Here is a 24,917-nt window from a genome sequence, read left to right on the forward strand (position 1 = left end):
TACAAGTTTGGACACGAGCAGCAGAGTCTGGATGAACATGTTTATGAGGGAGACAGGCTAGAAGGACACTGGAATGGTTAACTCTAAAAGGTAACAAAAGGCATGGTTGAGCATTTCAGCAGCAGATGACTAGAAGCAGGAGCAGAGTCAGATGATATTACAAGGATATGAATACGTAGGCTTAGAGAGGGCACAGATCCAAAACTCAACCCAGGATCAAATGTGACGGAAAGTGTGAACAGTTGGCTAGGCCTCAGACAGCTGAAAGGGAGAGGATGAAGTCTGGGTCCAGAGAATTGCATATTACAGGAACCGAAGACAATGACTTCATTTTTTTTTGGAATATTTAAATCAGAAGTAATTTCTGTTCATCCAGAACCAAACACTAAGCAAGCAGACTGGCAACGTAGAGATACAAGGGATGTTGAGAGGAACAATGGTAAATTAATACTGAGAGTCAGTGTACATGTGGAATGTAATGTAACACTTTTTTTTCAGTAAAGGCAGCGAATGGCCAAAATGTATTCAGGATTATTTCATTTAATTCTAGTCTCCTCATTGTAGGAAGGATGTGGAGGCATTGGAGATTGGAGGCATTGGAATTTGCCTGGGTTAGAGGGCATGTGCTATGAGGGGAGGTTGGACAAACTAGGATTGTTTTCTCTGGAGCAGCAAAGGCTGAGGGAAGACCTGATAGAAGTTTATAAAATTATGAGAGGCAGAGCCAGACAGCGATATCTTTTTCCCAGGGTCAAAATGTCTAATACTAAAGGGCACATATTTAAGGTGAGAGGAGGAAAGTTCAAAGGAGATGTGCAGGGCAAGTTTTTGTTTCTTACACAGAGTGTGGTGGGTGCCTAGAATTTCTTGTCAAGGGTGGTGGTGGAGGCAGATATAATAGAGGTGTTAAGAGGCTCTTAGACAGGCACATGAATATGCAGAGAATAGAGGGATGTGGACCATGTGCAGGCAGAAGGGATTAATGTAATTAGGCATCATTAGTTTAATTAGTTCGGCACAACATCATGGGCCGAAGGGCCTGTTCCTGTGCTGTATTTTTGTATGTTTTGTAAATGTAAAATTATCTAGAACAATACAACTTAATACTAATAAGGGAACTGTACAAAACTGGATTTGGGAATGTGACAATAATTAAGAGTCTAAAGAAATGAAAGCATTATACAAATACTGACAAATATGATAGAATTTGATATCAGATTCAAGAGGAGATGGGGAAAGTCACAACAATTTGTTCAAGTTTTCAAATTTTGAATAGCTGAGTTACAATTAGGCCATAATAAACTAGACTGTACATAGAACATTACAGCACAGTACAGGCCCTTCGGCCCATGATGTTGTGCCAACAGTTAATCCTGCTCTAAGATCTATCTAACCCCTTCCCTCCCACATAGCCTTCCATTTTTCTATCATTCATGTGTCTATCGAAGAGTCTCTTAAGTGTCCCTAATGTATGTGCCTCCATAGCCTTTGCCGGCAGTACATTCCATGCACCCACCACTCTGTGTAAAAAAAACTTGCCTCTGACATCCCGCTTATACCTTCCTCTAATCACCTTAAAATTATGCCCCTTAAAAGTAATGAGAGGTGCTTTAAATTTTCAGAAAGCAGTTGGAAGACAGACAAAGAGAAATATTTTTTGGTCCAAACAGCAACAGCAACAAACAGCAACAGAGGCTAGAGACAGAAAACTCTCAAAAATCCATGGAAAAATGGAAATCCTGTTAACTAGAAGAATAGTGAAAAACAAAGCGATACCAATGAAATAATGAGGTACAAGAAGTGAATACTAAACTTAAAGATACAAGTGCTAAAGATTTTTATGAATACATTGAGGCAGTTAAACATAAATGAAGACAAGATTATAATCAGTAAGGAAATAGCAGACTTGTTAATACTTTATATCCGTTTCTATAGTGGGCAAAGAGCTATTCCAATGCTGCATTTGAAAATCTCCTTTGTTTAATTTTAATGTGATCTCAATAAATTGAACAAAATTGTATTTCAGTGAAGGCCAAAACAAGAGAATTCCTGTTGCTCAATGGAATCTCTGAATGGCTCAAAATACTAGATGTGACATGTGTTGAGTAAAGGTTAATGATGAGATGTTGTGTTAATGTCCTAACATTTTCATTTCTCCTGATTTTCAGATTACATGAGCTTTTTTCCCCACAAGAAAGGCATATCTATTTGCACATGAAGGGTTGTTATTGACAGCAATAATGTTCTAGTAGCCATTTCCCCATCACTGTCTCTAAGAAAACTCACATGCAGCTCGGATTAACTTTGATGTTCCTTTTGCTTTGTTTTTTTCTTTTAAGTGCCTGGTCCCTTTGCCTAGCACAGATGGCAACGTGAGGAAACTGGCTGATGGCTGAGTAAAGCTGCCGAGTCCAACGACACTGCCAGGCAACTTTTCCTTCAACACAAAGCACATCGAAACCACATGTATCATGAATGCAAATGATATAGACAGCGCAATAGTTGGGTGGAGTTAGCTGTCGACAGCTTGAATATAAAGTGAAACAAAACATAATCTTGCATGACTGTTTAATGTTAAACCAGGCTGATGCTGATGCTTTGTCTTTGAACAGCAACAGCAACTCAAGATGTGTGATATCTTGGAGTATTAGACCACAGGGCAGAATGGACCACAATATTCATTCAACTCTCCATGCTACTTAATTTTTTTATTAATTATTCTGTGAAATTTCATGATGCTTTAGCATCCTTTGGAAATGTTAAAAGCCAATCAGTTTTGTACTCTGTCATAATCCTTTTCATCCTTTTCTGAGACCGTTCAACTGTAAAATTGTGGTTTTGGGGCATGAAAAAGCAATCACACTGAACTAATACCTTACAATCTATCGTCAACATTTATGTCTAATGCTTAATCCAGTTAGTTCTTCGGGGGTTTCAGATATATTAAATTTGGAGAATGGTATATAATCATTTCATGGGAACAAGTTTGGAAACTCATGGGTGTCCAAATTAAAGGAAGTGGACCTCATTTCCCTATCTCCAGATACTGGCACTGTTTATGCTTTTAATCTTGCATAATCATTATCCATATCATCTTTCTAGTGCAAGTAAATATGTATGGTGCCTGAAGACCAACCATCTTGGCAATGACTTGCATCTGATGTGATGCATTTAATAGTTTGTCAGGTTAAACCAGAAGGGAATGGAGGAGCAGAAAGTTTTTCATCACACTTTATCCGTATTTTTGATTTTCATGCCATGTAGCCCCTTGGACATGGATCTACCTTATTGCTTTGAGTTCCTTACACGTTTTCCAAGTAACATTCTGAGCACATCCCTCAGTCCACATACCCACTGACATGAGTAGTCATTCTCAACTGAACACTGGGCACTATTTAAGCACTGACCAGAGACCCAGCAGGAACTACCACAACAAACAAACAGTGATCCATTCCCACACACTCACTTCTGTGACTAATGAACAAGACAGTTTCCCCCAAAACTTAATGGAACTGCTGCCTCAGGCAGTTTAGAAGATTTAGAACATTTTGTTCAACTAGTCCCATCAAAACAGAAAGCCTGTTTTATCTAATGTTGGAGAGGCCAATTAATAAATAGTAAATAGTGTATCTGATATGCCAGTAATTGTTACATCTGCAAATGTTATATGATATAAATACCATGAAGTGAAGCAAATATTGGTAACATTTTAATTTATGTGAAGCCTCTGCCCAAATTACAAAACTGAGGTTATCTGCTGACCAACATTCCTGGGGATGTTGGCTTGCTGGAAGAGTTCCACAGGCTTGGCCCACCCTCCAGTATCTCATTTAGTGGCTATTATTCAAACCCAAGCTTTCGAACCTCCTTGACTGTGGGAGGGTGTCTCAGTTGAATGATCCTGTTTTTGCCCCCTGTCCACACATGTATTTTCTAGTAAGGACCACACAACAATAAGCATGGACAGAAAATCTGTTCAATGTCATTCTCTTTTCTCTTGGCTAGAAACCCAGTGTAACACCCCAAATTGTCACAGGCTGAAATCAGCTAATTTAAAAACAGGCCACAACCCAAACGCAAAAGCTTTTAACTTGTATGATTCTGTACCAAAGTATAACTTTGTCAACTAAACCATCAAAAGTTACAACAGCACTTTTAATTGATTTAGCTGCATTTCTCTTTCTGAAATTGACCAAGTTACCAATGACTAATTAGCTCTCAAGAACAGCACATGCAAGATCTCAAAAATAAGGCAAGTAAGACAAATCTACACCCACTCTCACAAGCCCGTTCTTCAACAGTAGGTACAATGCATTAAAGCAAAATAAATTCTTCATCATTATGTTATTTCAACAGAGTTCACAGAATAGTAAAAGAATTCTCACTTTAACTAAAAAAGGCTACACCCTACAGAATGAAAAACACTGATGCTGCAGGAACTCAGCAGGCCAGGCAACATCTGTGGAGAAAAGCAGACGGTCAACATTTCAGGTCAGGACCCTTCTTCAGGACTGAAGATAGGAAAAGGGGAAGCCCAATATATAGTAGGGAAAAGCAGAGCAGTAACAGGTGGACAAAAGAGGGGAAGTGGGGTGGGAACAAGGTGGTGATAGGTAGATGCGGTTAAGAGACAGTAATAGGTAGGTGCAGAGGAGGAGGGGAGAGCAGATGTTGCACCTGTTACATCAGTTGACGACTGCATTGGCGCAACCTCTTGTACCCATGTGGAACTCGACAGTTTCATAAATTTCGCCACCAATTTTCATCCTACAATCCAATTCCCTGCATCTTTGACACCTCTCTCCTTCCTCGATCTTTCCGTCTCCATCTCAGGAGGTTCCTTATCCACCGACATCATCAACAAAACCACTGACGCCCACAGCTACCTCGATTACAGCTCCTCCCACCCGGTCTCTTGCAAAGATGCTATCCCTTTTTCTCAATTTCTCCGCCTCAGCTGCATCTGATCCCATGATGAGGCTTTCCACTCCAGGACATCAGAGATGTCCAACTTCTTTTCTAACTGGGACTTCCACCCCCACCACCTCCCCCACCCCCGACTGTGGTCAAGAGAGCTCGCACCCATACCTCTGCCATTTCCTGCACCTTCGCTCTCACCCCCACCACTCCCAGACCCAACAGAGATAGGGTCCTCCTTGTCCTCACATTTCATCCCACCAGCTTACATATCCAACACATCATTCTCTGCCACTTCCGCCATCTCCAACAGGACCCCACTACCAAGCATATCTTCCCCTCGCCACCCCTTTCTGCCTTTCGCAGGGACCGCTCTCTCTGCGACTCCCTAGTTCACTCCTCCTCCCCCACCCATCCCCCTCCCACCCCAGGAACTTTCCACTGCCCCTGCCATAGGCACAACACCTGCCCCTACACCACCTCCATCTAGGGACCTAAACAGTCCTTTCAGGTGAGACAGAAATTCACCTGCACCCCCATTAATATCATCTACTGCATTCAGTGTTCCAAGTGTGGCCTCCTCTACATTGGTGAGACCAAACGCAGATTAGTGACCATTTTGCAGAACACCTGCACTCCTTACCTTTGGCCCAACCCCCGGTGGATCTGCTTTCCCCTCCTCCCCCACACCTGCCTATTACCATCTCTTACCTGCATCTACCTATCACCTTGTGGCCCACCCCACCTCCCCTATCACTGCTCTGCTTTTACCTCCTATATATTGGGCTTCCCCTTTTCCTCTCTTCAGTCCTGAAGAAGGGTCCTGACCTGAAATGTTGACCACCTGCTTTTCTCCACGGATGCTGCCTGATCTGCTGAGTTTCTCCAGCATCATCGTGTTTTTCATTTAAATTCCAGCATCTGCAATCCTTTGTTTCCCTTCACCCTACAGGACACCAGATTACTGCCCATAGTCTTGTTATTGGTATAGTATTTCCAAGCCTGTGTGTTTCTAAAAAAAATCGAACCTGTCCATTGAACTGTCTGCTATTGTCATGGCTATGGTTAGTTACATTTCCAGATTCCATTTCTGTGTCTGCTATGCTATTGATGTCAAATCTCTTTCAGTGCTGGTTGCTTTTAACATTCACTTCTTACAGTAATAACCTATAATTTGGTAAGTGTTGAAAGCCTTGTTAAACACTGAGGCAATCACCATGATTTTACCCAGTAAAAATAGAACCAATCCAGATTCCTGTTTCACACATAAACGATAAGGTTTCCAGTTCCAATTTAAACATGGGATGCCCCATCTTTGATTTTGAAAAGAGTTAGATAGGTCCCTTATTTCACACTCATCTTGGCCTTTCACTTCAGCTCTTTCAGATAGAAGTGCAGTAAAACAGGATTTTCCTAATAAAGGTAATAGTTTAAACATGCTAGCTCAACAGACCAGTGACAATACACCAAAAAACTTCAAGTAGTGTTATCAACAGCGAGGCATTTGCTAATGTGATACTCGCCTACATTTTTTTTCAACCGTAACCACATTTCAAAATGAGGGCATAAAGGCTTTGACTCATCAGGATTAACAAATAAGAATTATATAAAATTCAAGACTTTCTTTTTCCTCTTGCCATTGACATGACCCTCATTATAATGAAATTATAGTGGTGATCAGGTATCTTAAAGTTGTGAAATATTCCATAAGTTTCCTCACATCCATTTGGATAAAGGCTGTGGATCTCTCAATCACTCCATAGCAGATCTGTCTTGATGCCATCAACATTAGTGAGTCATGGAGTTGCAGAGGATGGGAAAAGCCCTTTGCCCAATCGTTCTGCACCACTTCTGGTCACCCCATTATAGGAAGGATGTGGAGACTGTGGAAAGGGTGCAAAAGAGGTTTACCTGGATGCTGTCTGGATTAGAAGGTATGAGCTATAAGGAAAGGTTAGACAAACTTGACTTGTTCTCCCTGGAGTGTCGGAGGCTGAGGGGAGACCTGATAGAGGTTTTTAAAATTATGAGAGGCATAGATAGGGTAGACAGTCAAAATATTTTCCCCAGGGTAGAAATGTCAAATACCAGAGGACATGCTTTTAAGGTTGGGGTGGGTGGGTGGGTTGTTGGGAAGTTTAAAGGCAACTGGAGGGGCATTTTGTTTTACTATACAGAGAGTGATAGATGCCTGGAATGGGTTACCAGGGATAGTAATGGAAGCAGGCAGTTTGGCAGAGTTTGAGAGGCTTTTAGATAGACACGTGAATGAGGGGAATGGAGGGTTATGGATGATACACAGGAGGGGGACATTGAGAATATACTGGCATCAAGATCGACACACCATCATGGGCTGAATGGCCTGTCTCGTGCTGAACCGTTCTATGTTCTATGTTTAACCATTAATTGCCTATCTATACCCGTTTCCAAGCATTGTACCTTCCAATTCCATGGATAGACACTATCCATCCCCCTCATAATTTTGTGTATCACAATCAGGTCCCCTTTCAGCCTTCTTCGCTCCTAAGGAAATAAAGCTAACCTACATGGTCTCTCCTCAAACACTCCATTCCAGGCCACAATCCTAATGAATCTGCTTTGCACCCCATCTAGAGTAATCACATCATTTCTATAATGTGAAGACCAGTATTGCACACAGTATTCTAGCTGTGCTCTAATTAATGATTTATACAATTGTATCATAACCTCCCTGCTCTTGTACTTTATGCCCTGGCTAATGAAGGCAAGCATCTGGTATACCTTCTTAACTACCTCATTAACCTGTGCTTCAGAGCTCCTTGGACACATACACCAAGGTCCCTCTATCCATCAGGACCTCCTGGCAATCATTCATTGCGTAGATCCTAGCGCTCTATCCTCCCAAAATGCATTACCTCACCTCAGATTAATGTCCACCTATTAATTTTCTGCCCTTCCAAGCAACTGACCAATAACAATATCTACTTAAAGACTCCCCTTCTCACTATCAACACCAGCCTTCATGTAGTTTACAGACTTGTTAATCACACTTCCTTGATTCACATCCAGGTCAGCAATGATCCAAACACCTATCCCTGCAGTACACCATTGGTCACAGGTCTCCAATCACAAAAACCACCCTTCCCTACCACCCTGTACCACCAATCTCCAAGCTAACTCTGGATCCAATTTGTCGAATTGCCCAGAATCTCATTGGACAAATCACCTATTTGGGACCTTGTCAAAGGACAAACTGAACACTATATGTAGACTATATTGGCAGCACAGTTATCTCCCAATGCCAGATACCCAGGTTCAAACCTGACCTCCAGCGTTGTCTGTGTAGAGTTTGCACGTTCTCCCTATGACCATGTGGGTTTCCTCCAGGAGCCCTGGTTTTCTCCCACATTCCAAACACATGAGGGTTGATAAGTGGATTGGCAGCTATAAACTGCCTCGCGTGTGTAGGTGTGTGGCAGAATCCCGAGGGAGTTGATGAGAATGTAGAGGGGATAATAAATGGGATTAATTGTAGGATTAGTGAAACAGGGTTGTGGACAGTTGCTGGAGTGCTGGACAGCCGGCTTCTGTGCAGTATGTCTCTATGAAACTGTACTACCAACATCAATTACTCACCTCTTCAAAAAATTCTAATTAGTGAGGCAGGAACCTCCCTTTAAAAAAGGCATGCTGATGTTGCCTGTACAATCCCTGCCTCTCCAGGCACAGATTAATCCTGTGCCTTACAATCTTCCTCAATAATTTCCCTACCATTCATGTTAAGACTCACCAGCCTGTAATAATCCAGTTTATGGTTGCTTCATTTCCCCATTGTCCTCCAGTCATCTTCCACCTCTTCTGCCATCAGAAAAAAAATTGAAAATTTCTGTCAGAGCCCCTGTAATCTTCTCCCAGACTGGGATAAATCTCATCTGGCCTTGGGGATTTATCCACGTTTAAGGCCATTATGACATCTAATGCCTGCTCTATTTCTGTGGTCATTTGTTCTAGAGTTCCATCATCCTCCTTCCTGAATGGGTTGAGAACTCATCAGAACTTTTAAAGCTTCATTAACTCAAACTAATCCACAGAAACCGATTAAAATCTTCAGCAGAAGACTCATGTTTTTAACATTATCAGAGGCTCACATATGCAGTCTGAAACTTAAATTCACTCTACAAAAGCAAATGCAGATTCTGGGTTTTTGAAAATTAAGATCTGCTCATTCTCTGCCTTTCCAAAGCCTAGTTTATCTAACTGTTCTAGTGCAGGAGAGGAGAATAATCAGTGAAGTTTCATAATCTGTATTAAATGATCTAGTTTAGATTTCAAATTTCATTTATGTAAATTATTCATGCAAATAGATTTTTGCATCTGTCCAAATGATACAGTTTCTGTGTCTACAGTAGCACAAAGATCATACATTTACAAGGTACGAGCATCTAAATTTGCTGTGGGAGTAAATCAATATGCATGAATTTCATATTCTTCTTTATATTCAAACCTTACCAATTTATAGTCCCAGGCTAAGGAATCCTTGCACAAAGCAAATATCCAAAAAAAAGAGTTGTTCCACATCATGAAAAGAGGCAATTAAAATATACAAGATCCCAGAGGATAAGCAGATTCGATCACACTCCCTCTTTAGTTAGGTTCAGTCTTCACATTAACATTTTTTGTGTACCCATAAGTGCTGCTAGGCAATGAGACCAATTCCTCTGGCACAAAAGTGAATGGAGCCAGGAGAATGGCTGCTGACTTGCATATCATTTGGAAATTAGCAAAGGAAATAATCCTTGCAAAGTGCAGGTGTATAAACATTGTTTTACATTACTATACTGAAAACTGTCTTAGTGACCTTGTGATCTATAATTATAAAACTGTCCCAAATGGGCAAAAAGAGATCAGCAAACATGCATAAAAGAATAGGATAAATTATCTGCAAGTGGGACACTAATTAGAATAAAAACTGGCAAGTATGTGTTGTGCTATCAACCATTCCTCAGCAGAACTGCTTTGATCCAAAACAAATTTATTTTGTCTTATTCACCAGATATTGAAACAGAGAATATTTTACTAAAGCTCTGAAATATAATGAAATAAAATGGGAGGTTCCAGCCCCATACAAATGCACTTTCAAAAGATGTACAGTATCTGGTGCCCTCATTTGGTAGCTCCTGACCTTGCTTCATCTGCCCATCTCAAAGATCTTGCTTTTTATTCATTACAGCAATTACTTTGCTGGAGGCAACAGCAAAATAAGACAAGATCAGACTGGCTCAGTGACAGGGTAGAGGCACACTTGCCTCACACATCAATGGCTGCAGATTTGAATACCAGCAAGGCCGCCATTTCCCAGGATGACTTCTAGATACTCACATCCACAAATAACATTCAAAAAGTACACAGAGGGTCTGGAATTTCTTCCCATGCTCATTAAGGTGAGAGATGCCAATGCAAGGGAATAATAATTTGCCCGGTTTCAAGTCCCAGCACAAGTAGTGGGTACTCATACCATCTGCCACCTCCAGGGTGAAACACATTCCAACTGTTCCAACAAAGTGCACTAATCTTAATCTGGAAAGAGTGGCTCCTATTGAACCACTGCAAATTTTTAAATCACTTCTTGGAGTTGCATTCCTTAAGGCTTCTCTGAATGACTCTGCCAATTGAGTTGGTATTCAGAATACACAAGCTGTAGAACATCCCCATAAATATACAATTTAGTTCAATTTAGTTCAGGGGGAAGAACTCAAATGCAACATGCCTTTTTTTTAAATTAAAAGTTGTCTCTTTTGATTGGAAAAAGGACAACCTTCTCAACTAAATGGGGATGTAATGTCAGGGTTCACTTCCTGCTAAAATACTCTTTCAAACTGAGCAGGGACATACAGCTTGTCTAAGAAGCAGTTTGTTAAAAACTAAGACCACAACTTCAGTTGGATCCAAGATCTTAACTGGTGCCACAGGAACCTCACTTACTTCATGATCAGCCTGATACTGGGTTGATCTAGCTGTTGATATGGTTTTCCAGATTAGATGACTCTAGATCAGCTGCAGGAAACTTGAAGCAACATGCACATTTCCCTGTCTTGTCACACAACAGTCCATGAGTAACAGAGCATCATTCCAGCGTTAGGCGTAGACTTTTCCTTCCAGCTCCCTAGCACAAAGTAGGCAGGAAACAGTGGGCTCAATGTATGCTTATGGAGAAAGTGGAACATCTCCCTTTCAGGGAATTTTTTTTAATAAACAGTTCTTACCATGCCAGGAAGTCATTAAATCAATGTTTCCCTACAGGCTTAATCTTCCCTCCAAGTTTTCAGGTTTATATCCTGCTTGTGTTTCCTTCCCACACCCTTACTCTGCTTTTTATACAACTTCATTTAAAGTACTTAGTTTTCTAATCAAGTACTTTAAATAATATCCTCACACAGATGCTGTCATTTCTTTAATTAATGATCTTTTCCTCTTATGATCATTTATCCTTTTACCTTCATTATGTACTTGGAAACAACATTAGAAATATACTTTACTTTTTTTGTTGATCTTGATTTTAATTTTATGTCTGCTCCCCTCCGGGTTGTTACTTTCATTGATCTCAATTCATTTTCTCGACTTACAGCAGAAGCTTTCTTCTATCTTGTAACCTATAGTCATCTTTTTGAGGCTCAGGCTACTGTCTGATGATTATTTCACCCCAGCTGTTCGCATTAATGACTTCTGACATTATTCTGTTCCCATTCTTAATATCCTCATTACACAAAGCATCTGTTGTTGTTATTGTTCCTTTCTGATCACATCACAATGCTCTGTAATGAAGTTTTATACATAGAAAGGAGAAAGAAACACTTTCACGATTCTGGTGGGTCCCACTTAGATCAGCAATAATTTGGGGGAGTTGTGGTTTAATCAGAGGCACCAACACTAAAGAAATCCTCAAAATAAGATTTTCAACAAAATCCATTTACTGAAGGTGTTGATTTGTAAGATAAACATGGCTAAAAGCTGCAGGCTGCTTCCTTACTTGGAATAATAGACAAGTAGCTAATAATGCACTCTCTTTCCCCCCCTCCCCACCCCCATTTATAATGGATTATTTACAGCTTAGCAGGAAACTATGGAGAAGCAGTGACCACCATAAGAAAGGCTTTTTTTTGCACAGACATACACAGATGTTGGAGCTTCTATAAGACAAAGATGATCTAGAGGTCAATAGTCGTTTTCTGCTATCAAGAAGTGTCTGAAGAGCCACCCCAGAAACGTTATCATCATTCAGATCTTATACAGACTCAGGCTATATGGAAAATGTTAAGAATTCCTGTGAACAAAACGAAAAATATAATACAAAGCTTTTGAGAGCTAGCTTTGCAAATGAGGACATCTTGAAAGGTCAGAAGAGTCAATAAACTAGAATGTCTGAAAATTAACAAAGACAAAAGACAGATCATTCTTGGATCATTCATGCTCCGCTACTGTAACTTTGCATGAAGTGGAACAGAAAACCCTGTTGTGGCAAGGAAATGGGCTTATTGATGGTGGTGGTGGTGGGGGCAGGGGAGGAGTGCTGAGTAAAGTGAAGGCCCAGGAGTCAAACCATTAAATGATGGACTGCCAGCAAATATGGAGACACTGTCAAAAAGGTCTGAGTAACCATAGCTATTAATTCTGCATGTGGCCAATGCTGAAAGTGTAATTGCACCACATTTACCTTCACTCAAATACAACTAAGTATTACAAGGATGTTAATATAATCAAATGCTCAGGAATCTAGAACTGGACTGTAAAGAGCACCTCCTGCAAAATGACAAACTTGCTCTATCGTATTCTTAGCACCTCTCCTAATCAAGAGTTCCAAGTAATGCTAACACAGTTCTTCTGGCCATCATTCCAAAACTCCATTTTTTCAATGCATTCACCAACAACAACAATAAGAAGTCAACCACGTATTCTAAGCCATGCCAATTGAGATTAATTTGAAGCTTTCTCAAATGCATCACTTTAAATGCACTTGTCCTATTGCAAGTTTCAACTCTGTGGGTTAGTCTAGAAACTCAGCTAGATATATGGGCTATTTTCATGCTGTCCTGGTTGAATGCTGGGTGTTCATCATTAAGTTTTATTAGCAACTTGCAGTGTTATTGTAAAAAAGGATCTTCTGGTTACTGACTATCCAATTTCCATCGTCTGATCATTCAATGGTGGGCAGGCACGGTAGTGTAGCGGTTAGTGTAACGCTTTACAGTGCCAGAGACCTGGGTTCAATTCCAGCCACTGTCTGTAAGGAGTTTGTATGTTCTCCGTGTCTGCATGGGTTTCCTCTGGGTGCTCCGGTTTCCTCCCACATTCCAAAGACGTACGGGTTAGGAAGTTGTGGGCATGCTATGTTGGCACCAGAAGTGTGGCGACACTTGCGGGCTGCCCCCAGAACACTCTGCGCAAAAGATGTATTTCACTGTGTGTTTCGATGTACATGTGACTAATAAAGATCTTATCTTAATTGAACCGTGGGATGTGATTGTGGACCAAGTTTCTTAACCCCAAATGGAATTTCTCCAAATGTAAGATTTCAATTGCAAATCCTGAAGTTGAGATACAAGAGTTTGCAGATGCTGGAATCTGGAGCAAAAAAACAAGCTTCTGGAGGAACTCAGTGAATCGGGCAACATCTGTGGAGAGTTTCTCCACCAGGTCATTTTTTTGCTGCAAATCCTGAAGTGTCTGAATTTGGATTATTGCAAACAGAAGATTGATTCTGTCCAACTACCAATTCCTAATATTTTATCTTAAGGAATAAAATCACAAATGGAGAGCAAGGTCTTTGACTGCTCTGTTGAAATCCTGAAATTTGTTATAATACGAAAATGGTATGATGATATACTTGATAAATCTTTGCAATAATCAATTAGCATTTGCTCAGAGCTAGAGAGGAGAAATACAATTTCTGGCAGATGATCTTACATTTAAGATGTGCCCTAGTTTCTCCTTGATACAACAGCAATATTTAACAGCCTCCTGACAAACATTGCACATGGATATGTACCTCCTACAACTGGCATTGACTTGCAAGAGAAAAGGGATACAACTGAAAAAGTCCACACCACATATCATTAAACATTACAAATGTACCCTGCACTTTAGGACACAAAATTTCTACCAAATTCTAAAATGTATAATTGTAATACCACTGTGGGAAATGCATAACCAGTATTTTAAGCTTTCCAAGTTAAACATTTAAGATTCATTAATTATTCTTGTTAAAATACCATTGAAGATCAGTAATCAACAGAAGCAACACCTCTTGGCCTATAGCCTTTAATTATAAAAATATTTTCATTTGAATTATACGCTAACAGTGGCATCTCATTTATACAAATAGTGTTTAGCAGAACTGTTTAAATGCTATTTAATAAAGGGGATAGCATTTACAACATGTAGAGTGCAAACATGCTGTGTAATTTTTGGTTACAGTAATCATATAAATCATTAACATTTCCATGAATTACCTTAATCATTCCAAATATAAAATATCTGATTCTAATTTTCAATCTTGCACTCCTGAATTTAAAGCCTCAAAATATTTTGCTTCATTTTTTACCTTCTATGATTAAGGAACATTTCTTGTTTTTTTGTTATTTACAATGAACAAAAGAGACAGTTGACTGAAAACAGTGAGGCTATGAAGAGCGTCCACTGTTCAGCACAGGTCATCTGTCTACTGTGATAAAAGATTTAGTGACTTAATTCTAGCTGTGCAGAACACAGCTGTGTAAATACAGTTAAACTGTGTATCCAATATTTCAATCAAATATCATAATAAATAGAAAAAGTAGAATTTTTGTTGCATTCACCACCCATTTCTACTTCCTTCTAACATTCTGTGCAACAATAAGCAAGGGAAATTGTTAGAGAGCTTGTGGCGTGAAAAGTGACAAAACAGAGTCACTTATCTTTTAAGGCTAGATGAGATGCAAACATATAATTGGTGAACACTTTGATGCAACTGCAATAACTCAATGTATACTGTGGCTGTAATAGCACCTGTCAGAATGTTAATGCGCATTTCAAAATGGATTTGGCTCTCGACACCAGAAAGATCAGAGAGATTGATACTGGTCACCCAAAGAAATCTCCAGCCTCAAATCTCAGTACATTCAGATTTATGGGGTGATATTTAGGGCAAAAAAGACAAATGGTTAAATAAGATTTTCTTTAAAATTTTATATTTCAAGATAGCAACAGGATTACCCTCAAGGCATAAAGCAGGTGCTGATTCTATTTGTCATCACCCTATTGCATCTTAGCTCCCTGGGAAGAAATGTACAGAAGGTGGTTGATTTCAATAAAGTGAAACATCAGTGAATTGTAAACTGTTCATGGTGCAGTACTCCAGGGAAAGTCTTTTTATTATTATTGTCTTTTAAAGTGGTGGTGGGGGTGGAATTTGACCACATTGTTCTATTATTCTCTGCGCCTGTTTTGTTAATAAGAACAAAAAGAGGCAGAGAAAATGTCGCGGTACAAATTTGCATCGTCGCAGGTCGAAGCTGGTGCGAGCACGGATTTCGCTCACTCAGGACGTTAATAGCCATCGGTGCGTGTGCCTGAACTCTGGTTCCGAGCCACAGAACAGCGAGGCTGCGAAGAACACGCCTGTCCGGAGGCTCGCTGGCTGAGTGATCCCTATTAAACACTGGGGCAACCGGATAGATGGTTATTGCAGAAAAACCCAAACAGAACCATTTGCTAATGAACTGACACAAAGGGAGATTGCTGCAAAACAAATTAGAACAGTAAAGGTTTCTTTCTCACACACATCAAAATAAATGAAGTGATAAGCAAATCAGCGTTTTGGGTTAGGAAATCCAGACGAAACAAACCAAATGCATCAACACCAGCAGCAGAAATGTTACTCAACTCACACAGACAGAAAGAGGATAAAACTTCAGGCAAAGTCAGAGCTGCCGTGACAGTTCGTGCATTCGGCCTGCTACCTGTCAGAGGAACCCCCAAAATTAAATACAGGAAAAACAGAGGACTTACTGCTGCCGAGTGCGGAAAGAGAGCGAGCAGCGTCCCAACCGCCCGTCCAGCTCCAGCGCACAAGCTTGGGGCGGCTGCACAGCGCCAGCCCGGGACTCGCACGCCCTTGATCGACAGCTCCTCGCTCCAATGGGAGGTGCCGGGAGGCGGGGCGATGGGCTCGGGTTGGGCCAGCGCAGAGTACCGATTGGTCAAGGGCTCTTGGGAGCAAGTGTTTCCCGCCAACACCCCGAGGGATCTAAAAGGCACGAAGGAGGCGCGATTGGCATGGGTAGCGGCCGCTATTGACTTTCAAATCAGAGGCTTCGATCTGCTTGCCACAGTAAAGGAAAGGCAGGAATCAGTGTTAACCCCTTGATTGTTACAGAGGGCAGCGAATGCAAACCTTAACATTCAATCTCTGCACACATTCACTTCTGTAGGCTGGGCAACGAAACACCTTTCACTCCTCTATACTTGCCGTGCAGGCATCAAGTCCAGACACCAAGATGTGCAATGTTCCAGACTCAATCGGTACGGGTAGCGTTGCTCAGGGTGGAGCCCCGAACTGAGAACGAAGGGAGGAGTGGGGCTGGCTCCGCCATCTCCGCGTTGATATTGACTTCTCAGCCTCTTGTCACCGGGACCGCTGCCTCCACCAAGCCGGTGCCCCTGTTCCGCCCTCCCCGCGTCTCCATGCAATCGGGACCTGCTGGGGAGCAGCAGCATTCTCCCCCTTGTCAGGTTCTACTCAGCACCGATACCTCAGCTTCGTGGGAGGCGTCATTTCGTGTTATCATGTCTGAACAATGGACTTTTATCATTTACATTCTGAGTGTTTGTGAAATCAGGTAGATACCCCCAACCGTTTCTTAATGCATTGGAAGAGATAAGATTCAACATTAGTTTAAAAGATCCTCAACGAGTTGAACACTTCACCATTAAATATCCAAAATTATCCTCATTTTTAAATAATTTCCATTGTTTACCAAATTACTGCTTATATTAAATATATATTTCCTTTTCTTGTTCTACTCATGCATTCCCCAAATCATGCAATGTTTGTAGCGATAGCACCAGTTCCTTACACTCTGCCACCACTGTCCATGAGCCAGTTGCAGGAACTGTAGAACTGTGCAGGTTGCTGGACGCTACTGTTTGCGCTTGGAAACCTGCTCCGAGGAAACACGGTCGGACAAAAAAAGCCTTCGTTCTGCGAGCTTCACACACTGAGACCGTTTTGTTCTCCACAATTGCTTGAACGTACTTTTTAAGAACCTGCCTGTTCTGCAACCAAAGGCATGCTCAAATATGTAAATACAATTGCAAAATCAATAAAACGAATTGCAAGGGATCTGTTCCTCAAAAACGGACGTGAATTCGGCCCATCAGCGCCCATTTCGGGACAGTTCTCTGCCATTCACCAAGAGCTAGGGGCTTGTGGAAGCCAATTACTATGGAAACAGGGGTTTTACTGCTTTATGTCGGGCCACTGTTCAACTATTGCACATAATATTAGTTTCCTTAGGCGAATTGGAACTAAGCCAATTTTGGGGGAGAAATGGAAGGAGGCTACAGCGAAAACGTGAGTTAAATTAAAAAATATGTTTGAACGTGGAGGCAGGAGGCATTGGAATGCTTCACAGATTGGTGCCAGAAATGGATTTCCTCTCCATCCCTGGGCTCATGGAAGGCTCAGAGCTGATGGCACTGTTCAGTGAACTTGATAGCAAACTGATGAAGGAAGATGTCCAGTTTTGCTTCGTTCCATGGCTCACAAGAACAGACAAAATTGGCAATGGACTTGTTGCCCATATGGAGCACATACCAAGTTCTCGGTCCAAAATTCCAATTCTTCTGTGGGTTGTAGTGTACAGAAAATTCCAAAAAGTAAATAGGACACAAAAGTCCTGATGTGGAAGCAGTGGAGCGAATTTTTTAAGGTTGGTGTCAAAGTACCTTCCTTCAATTTCCCACCTTGTCCACCTCAAAGATTTGGTCTCATACCTGTTAACATTGAAGGTGGACAAGGTGGGAAATTGATTTCAAGTGGACCTATTTTCATCTGAAGAACAATGAAAATCATGTATCTCTTCATAGTTTACAGAGAATTTGGCATCTCGATTTAGGAGTAGCAGCTCAATGAACATTGGCAACTGCCACGACACCCACAGCAATGTTCAGGGTTTAACCTAATAACAATATATTGGCTCCAGCAATATGACTTTCTGTCCCCATGCTTTTGGTATTCTGATGTGTGTTATCCTCTCATCTATTCTGGAATTCAGAGAGTAGATTTTTCCTTTTCCACTAAATAATCCTGCATCTCCATGTAATTCTTTTAAGATTTGAAACACAGTGTGTTCTGGGTAAAAATAGGGAAGTTGCATAGTTTAAAAAGCAAAATGCTGGAAATACTCAACAGATCAAGCAGCACCTGTAGGTTGAAAAAGAGTTAATGTTTCAGATCATTTACCTTCCATGAAATGCTATAAGGTTCTTTCAGAGGATCATTGACCAGAAATATTAAACGTTTCTTCCCCCATAGATGCTACCTGACCTGCTGAGTATGTCCAGAATTCTGTGTTTTGATTTCCATTTTCCAGCATCTGTAGTTTATTTTGCTTTTCAAGGACGTACAGTTAACTATGACAATTTATTTTCTTGTAACTAGGTCATGAAAGATGGAATCTAAGAATCTAACTATCTAAGAAAGCTATCCCTTACAATGAACTAACTGAAATAAAAGATAGAAATCAGGAGGTATATTGGATGTGTTGGGTGTTATGCTTCAAAGAAGACTGTTTTGCGGTACCTCTGAGTTATTAAATAACAGCAAAGAGTGGGCACCCAAAATTACTTCCCCTTCTCATTTTTCCAGAAGAAACTGTCTTTTCTGAATCATCGTTATTATTGATTGGCTTCAATAGAAATAAAAAATTGTAGAGATTCAAAACAGGGTGCCAATTTATATGCCCAAAGTCAGTAGTCCCCCGGCTGTCTTTTCGTCAACACCATCAGATATAATCAGATTAGCAAAACTCCAACAAACAGCAAAGGTGAAAAAAAATCTTGAACTGGAGAGATGTCAACATATCACAGCGTAACTAAAGCAAAAAGTGCACCAAACAACAGGTCAGGCAACATTTAATAGCATGGAAAGTTGTTGACTTCATAAACTTTGTTCTTCATCAGATCTCCATGGAGTTTATTTGCCCATGCAGACATCATGAGACCACACAAGAATTCTTTAAAAACCGGAAAGTAATTACTTTTTAATATAATTTATATCTTTGAATACTGAAATATGATTTAACCTTAGAAAACCTCCTTAGAAAGATAATTTCACAGATACCAACGAAAATTATTTTAAGAGGCAACAAATCTGATGAAATCTCTCGTAGACACCATACCTGAAATTTTAAGCAGTGTAGTAAGGATGTCCCAATAATGAGAGCTCTTGTGAAGCTTGTTACAAATTAGAGACATATTATCAAACACTGATAGCAGTGGAGGTTGTTGGTTTTTAAAGAAGGATTAATACAAATTTAAAACCATATATATTGTGCTGCACCCTTCTTGTCCTTTTTCATTTAATGGCTCTGAGTAGAATCTGTTATAAAATTTATGGTAAGTAATTTCGGTCCTTTCACATAAATTGTAGCAATTCCTTTATTGTGCATTTCTCTGCAGCTGACTCTACTGCCTAATATAGCAATTCACCTCACCACAAGTGGAGAGCAGATTCAGCAGGAAATTACAGCACCAACCAAAACAATATTTACATTGCAGCTTTAATATTCCAAAATCTCCCAAGATGCTTCACCAGAGCACAAGTGGACAACAGATAATACCAAGCCTCATAAGGAAATGTTCAGACAGGGGAGCAAAAGATAGACCAAAGAGGTGGCATTTTCAAGAAGGGAAGAGAGGTAGAGAGGGATATGGAGGGATATGGGCATTCTGTAGGTAGGAGGGATTAGCTATGTTGGCACAACATTGTGGACCGAAGGGCCTGTTCTGTGCTGTACTGTTCTAGGTGGAGAGGTTTGGGGAGGAAATTCCAGTGCATAGTCTTTCGGCTGACAAGTGACTTACTGGTCAAAATTATTGATGGCAGATGATTAAGTTTGGAGGAGAGCAGTTATTTCAGAGTGTGTTAGGAATGGAGAAGGGAGGAACAACTTGATTTGAAAACCAGAATTTTAAAATGGAGGTATTGCTTAAAATCAAGTCAACTATTATCGTTGAGTTCTGGGATGATTTGTGAATAGGACTTTGTGCAACGTAGGAAGTGTTCACAACTGCTTTGGATGACCTCAGTTATGTGGAAAGGTAGAACATGTTCAGTTGGTTAAGTGTGCTTAAGAAAAGCAAAGTCTGGAGGTAGGAATGAATGCTTCAGCAGCAGGTGAGCTGCAATAAGGGCAATGTTACAGAGGTGGAAGTAAGCAGGATATGCAGGCAGAATTCATCTTGGGTTCAAATATGACACTAAAGTTGAAAACACTCTGGTTTAGACTCAGATGGTTGCCATGTAGTGGATTGGAGTCAGTGGCTAGTAAGTGGATTTGCAGAGAGTCCTGAGGCCAGTGATTTTGATCTTCCTATTTAGTAACGATTTAGCATCTCACACAGCCCTAAACATGAAACTTAACCAGGTTCCATTCATGTTTCTGCAATGAAAGAGCACAATGCACAATAAGTCACAATTTTAATAACACAAAAAATTGTCATGGTATGATAATGTAAATAATATTAAGTACCTTGATTCCACATCCTCAATATTAAGTTGACATTTCTCTTTTCAGGTGAGACTAGGTACAAGCTATGTGGTGGCAAATTAGCTGCAAATTGTACAGCTAGCTTACTTCCCTTGGAGTCATTGAAATCATAAATTGATCAAGATGTAGAATGAGTAGTTGGTTTAGAACTGCTGCATTTGCATTATTACCAAAGCTAAATTTAGCCCTGACTTAATGTTACCATTTTTTAATCTCATTTTAAAATTTTAGCACTTTTGTATGCTCTTAGAGTTCAAAATGTGTAATAAATGATTATTGCAAGTTATAAATAGAAATTAGTGGTATTCCTCACTGAGTCAGGAGAGTTGGGCTTGGAGCCAGTTCCAGACAGACCCAACATTTGTTGTCTCGGACTATGACTCTGAGAACTATCATAAAGGACAGATGGGCCTCTTTAGCCTTAGCTTCAATCTGTCTGGCAGAAGGTACAGTGAATATGAGAACAATAACAGCAAACTGATCTTAACTTCTTTCCCCATAAAGTCGTCTCAAGTGGACTGGATTAAGGTTATACTCTTGGGTAGAACACAACAGATGGATAGACAGGTATCATGAAGAACTGATCGTTGAGCTTAAAGCTTTCTCCCCATTGGCTATTTCAATGGTTTCCGGTAGCCTTCAGTAATCCTAACACACTGCTTGAAGGTGAAAGTCCACCATTATCCAAACCAACTTTATTTCCCAAATCAACTCCACTGAAAATGCATGCACTGCTGTATTGGCTGCCATATTCTCTGCAGTAATAACCATGATTGCAGTGCTAATACTTTGCTTACTTATTTCTCTCGGGATTAGATAAGATTGGGAAAATTTTAATAGTGTAAATCAAAAATGGTACATGCAAGGGATCTAATTTCAGCTGGGAATAAGCAAACATCAGGAAGAAAAATAAAAGATAAAAGCTTTTTAGCTGAATTAACTGAATAATCTTTTAACTATTGCAGTATAATGAAGTGCTACCTTTAAGGATTATATGGTTAATATTAAATCTGTACACATTAATGTGGGAAGATGGAACACTTTCTATTGTCTGCACTAGCTACAGCCAGATTCTGTGTCACATGGTTAGGTCCTTACTTCTACTGTATTTGATCCCCAAAATCCCCACTGTGCAAAGTATAATATTTTCCATTTCCTCCACCAGCTATACCGCAGCTTTCCTGAAGAAATATTACCAACATAGTGCCAATCTGGAAGAAGTAAGTACATTCTCCGAGGGGGGCAGTGCTCATTAGGAATGAATTAAGATTGTTTAAATTAATTTCCCTCAGGAACATATTTGTGTTTCCAGGTACAGTATCCTTATTATATTTACTTAAATATGGACAACAATAAAAATTTAGTTTCCCAGATTGCTACCTCAATGGCTGAGGACATAAGAGCTTTGGTATCATATTATCAATTTTAAAAAATAATTTATATTATTTCTTATGGTTGATCCAGAGTTGCTTTTGTGTTGATAAGGAATATTTGATAAAATAAACTGTATGGACTATATAGTAGTATAGACTTAATTGCAGTTTAATTTCTTTTACATGTAAAACAAAGGAATCTGATATCTGCAGTGATTGCAAGCTAGGTTTTGTGCTTATTATCTTCAGTATTTAGAGATAAATGAGCCCGTGTAACATTGAAACTTGGTCCAAGGGAAGAAGCCAAAAACCATCAAACAAAGAACAATCTACTTTTAAGTACTCCCATCTTTATGATTATTATTAAAAGGCCCCTAAAACATTAATCTGGACTGCTAAATCTAAATGCAACAGATGGAGCTATCTAATTACAGACAACAAAATCCAGTACACCTCATCCACACAAACTGCAGTTCTCCTGCTATTCACTCATACTTCTTTGCCATTAACAGAATGTGCAGTCTTTTAAAAATTTAATCCTTGGATGTCTATCGCATTGCCTGTCTTGGTTGCTCTGGGAAGGTATTGGAGGATCTCGCTGAACTTGATTAACATGTCTGCCTGGTGGTACCTTTCACCACTCAACTCTCACCTAGATCGCCAGTGTATCGGATGTGCCCCTTATCACCTCCTTGGTCTAGGTCCTTCACACTGTTTTAGCAATTGACCTTTCTCGAAACCTTTTCCAGTGCTTTACTGTCCGACCAAATTCCTTCCTGGGATAGTTTCATTTCTCTCCTCCCTCAGTCTCTTCACTGAGTAACTACTCATCCTCAGTGATTAGAACCTCCATCTGAACTCATCATGTGCTCCCTCTTTCTGAGTTCACTGGTCTACCATCACACCGAATTTATTTCTTGCAGATAAATGCACCCCCCCCCCCCACCACCTATTTTCAAACCCACTTCCTCACAAACCTATTATCTCAAGGAACCCTTTACTCCCATTGTGTCATCTCAAATAAGGCCATTAATGACTTTTTTAAAAACATGTAGATTCTGGAGATCCGAAATAAAAACATAAAATACTAAAAACACTCAGCAGGTCAGATAGTATCTGTGGTGAGAAAAGAGCATTAACATTTCAGGTCAAAGATCCTTGGCTAGATGAACTCTTGTAATGGTTTCACCAATTTACCCACTTACTCCTCCCAACGTCACTTACTTCTGTATCCACCCATGGAAGTTAAACTCTCTCCTTGTCACTTGCAATAACATTTTAAACTCTCAACTGTCCAGTTTTTGGCCCTTCATTTACCATAGTATTTTGGAACCTGATTTGCTCAGTTATAACCATAACTCAGCTTCCACCTTGCCTCATTAATTTTTTTTATTCTCTCTCACCCTGGCTGGTCTCCTGTCATGAACCTCAACTCTGCTCTCTTAAGTCACAGGTACACTGACTTGAACATTTATGTCAGGCAGCTGGTCTTCACATTCTTCATCAGATCCAGTTGGCTTTATAAAGCCCCGATGTTTTCACCTCCCAAATCCATACCATCTTTACCACTGAATTCCAATTCACTGGAATACAAGAGGGTGCAGAGAATAATAGACAAAGCCCAGTCCAACCTGGGCATAGCCCTCCACACCATCAACAGCATCTACATTGACAGCACTACCTCAAGAATAAGGCATATATCATTAAGGATCCCCACCATCTGGCCATACCCTCTTCTCGTTGTTACCATCAAGCAGGAGGTATAGAAGCCTGAATTTCCAAACCACCAAGTTCAGGAACAACTATTTTCCTACAACCATCAGGTTCTTGAAATGACCTGCTCAAGCCTAATCCTCCCTCAGCAATGGAACACAACAGACCACCTCTTGCACCGCTATGGAGTTGTCTCCATGGGTTTTTTTTGCACTAATGTCTTGTTTTTGCAGTCTTTTGTTCTCTTCACTGCCTTGCATAATTTATGTTTTGTGTGTTGTCTGAACCTATATGCCTGTGATGCTGCTGCAAGCAAGTTTTTCATTGTACCTGTACCTCATCGTACTTGTGACAATAAACTCAACGACATGAATTTCTCTGTTAAAGTTTCCCACCCTTGGCCCAATACCAAAACAGTTTTTATCAAAATCCCATGTACTTGAACTATATTGTGTTACCCTTTTAATAAGCAAGTCCAGTAATCACTAATGTATGAACATATCAATTAAGAACAGGAATAAGACATTTGGTCCCTCAAGCCTGCTATGTAATTTAATAAGATCATGGATGATCTGATTGTAACTTCAACTCTACATTTCCACCCATCTATGGTGAACTTTCACGCCCTTGTACACCAAGAATCTATCGCTGTCTTATACATATTCAAAGGTTCTGCTTCCAGTTCCATCTCATCTCTGTCTCAAATGGGCAATTCCTTATTTTTAAATAGTGACCCCTAGTTTTAGATTCTCCCACAAGAGGAAACATCCTCTCCATGAGAAGGATATCCTCGCACACACACCCTTCTTTCCAACCCTTATATCACCCTGTTTCTTTCCCCTAATCCATCTGCCCATTACCCACACACTCCTCTGACTGAGTCCTTTCCTTCTCTATTTTCATCTGTCCACTCCATCTCCCTTATTTGGTTCCATGCTCCACCTTCCTTTCCTATCAGATTCCATCATCTTCAGCCCTTTGTTACCTTTCACCTCCCAGCCTCTTGTCACTACCTCCATCCTTTCCTCCCCCACCTGACTCCATCTGCCAATCAAACCCTCCTCAACTTTTGTCCCACCCTTTGCCCTTGTCTCTTTATACTGACTATCTCCCCTCTACTGTTTCAGTC

General features: G+C 40.3%; 1 protein-coding gene across 4 annotated transcripts in view; it reads right to left on the reverse strand.

Moving 5' to 3' along the window:
- sema6dl (sema domain, transmembrane domain (TM), and cytoplasmic domain, (semaphorin) 6D, like) overlaps positions 1-16,054 on the reverse strand; it is a 248,616-nt gene extending 232,562 nt beyond the window's left edge. For 3 of the 4 annotated variants that reach the window (XM_052040389.1, XM_052040380.1, XM_052040383.1), the window contains exon 1: positions 15,940-16,054. The gene's annotated coding sequence lies outside the window, so the exon portion shown is untranslated. The remainder of the gene's footprint in view (positions 1-15,939) is intronic. The other variant, XM_052040384.1, reaches the window with a different exon arrangement.
- Positions 16,055-24,917: the final 8,863 nt, after the last annotated feature.

The sequence above is a fragment of the Pristis pectinata genome, chromosome 28, assembly GCF_009764475.1.
Source record: "Pristis pectinata isolate sPriPec2 chromosome 28, sPriPec2.1.pri, whole genome shotgun sequence".
NCBI lineage: Eukaryota > Metazoa > Chordata > Chondrichthyes > Rhinopristiformes > Pristidae > Pristis > Pristis pectinata.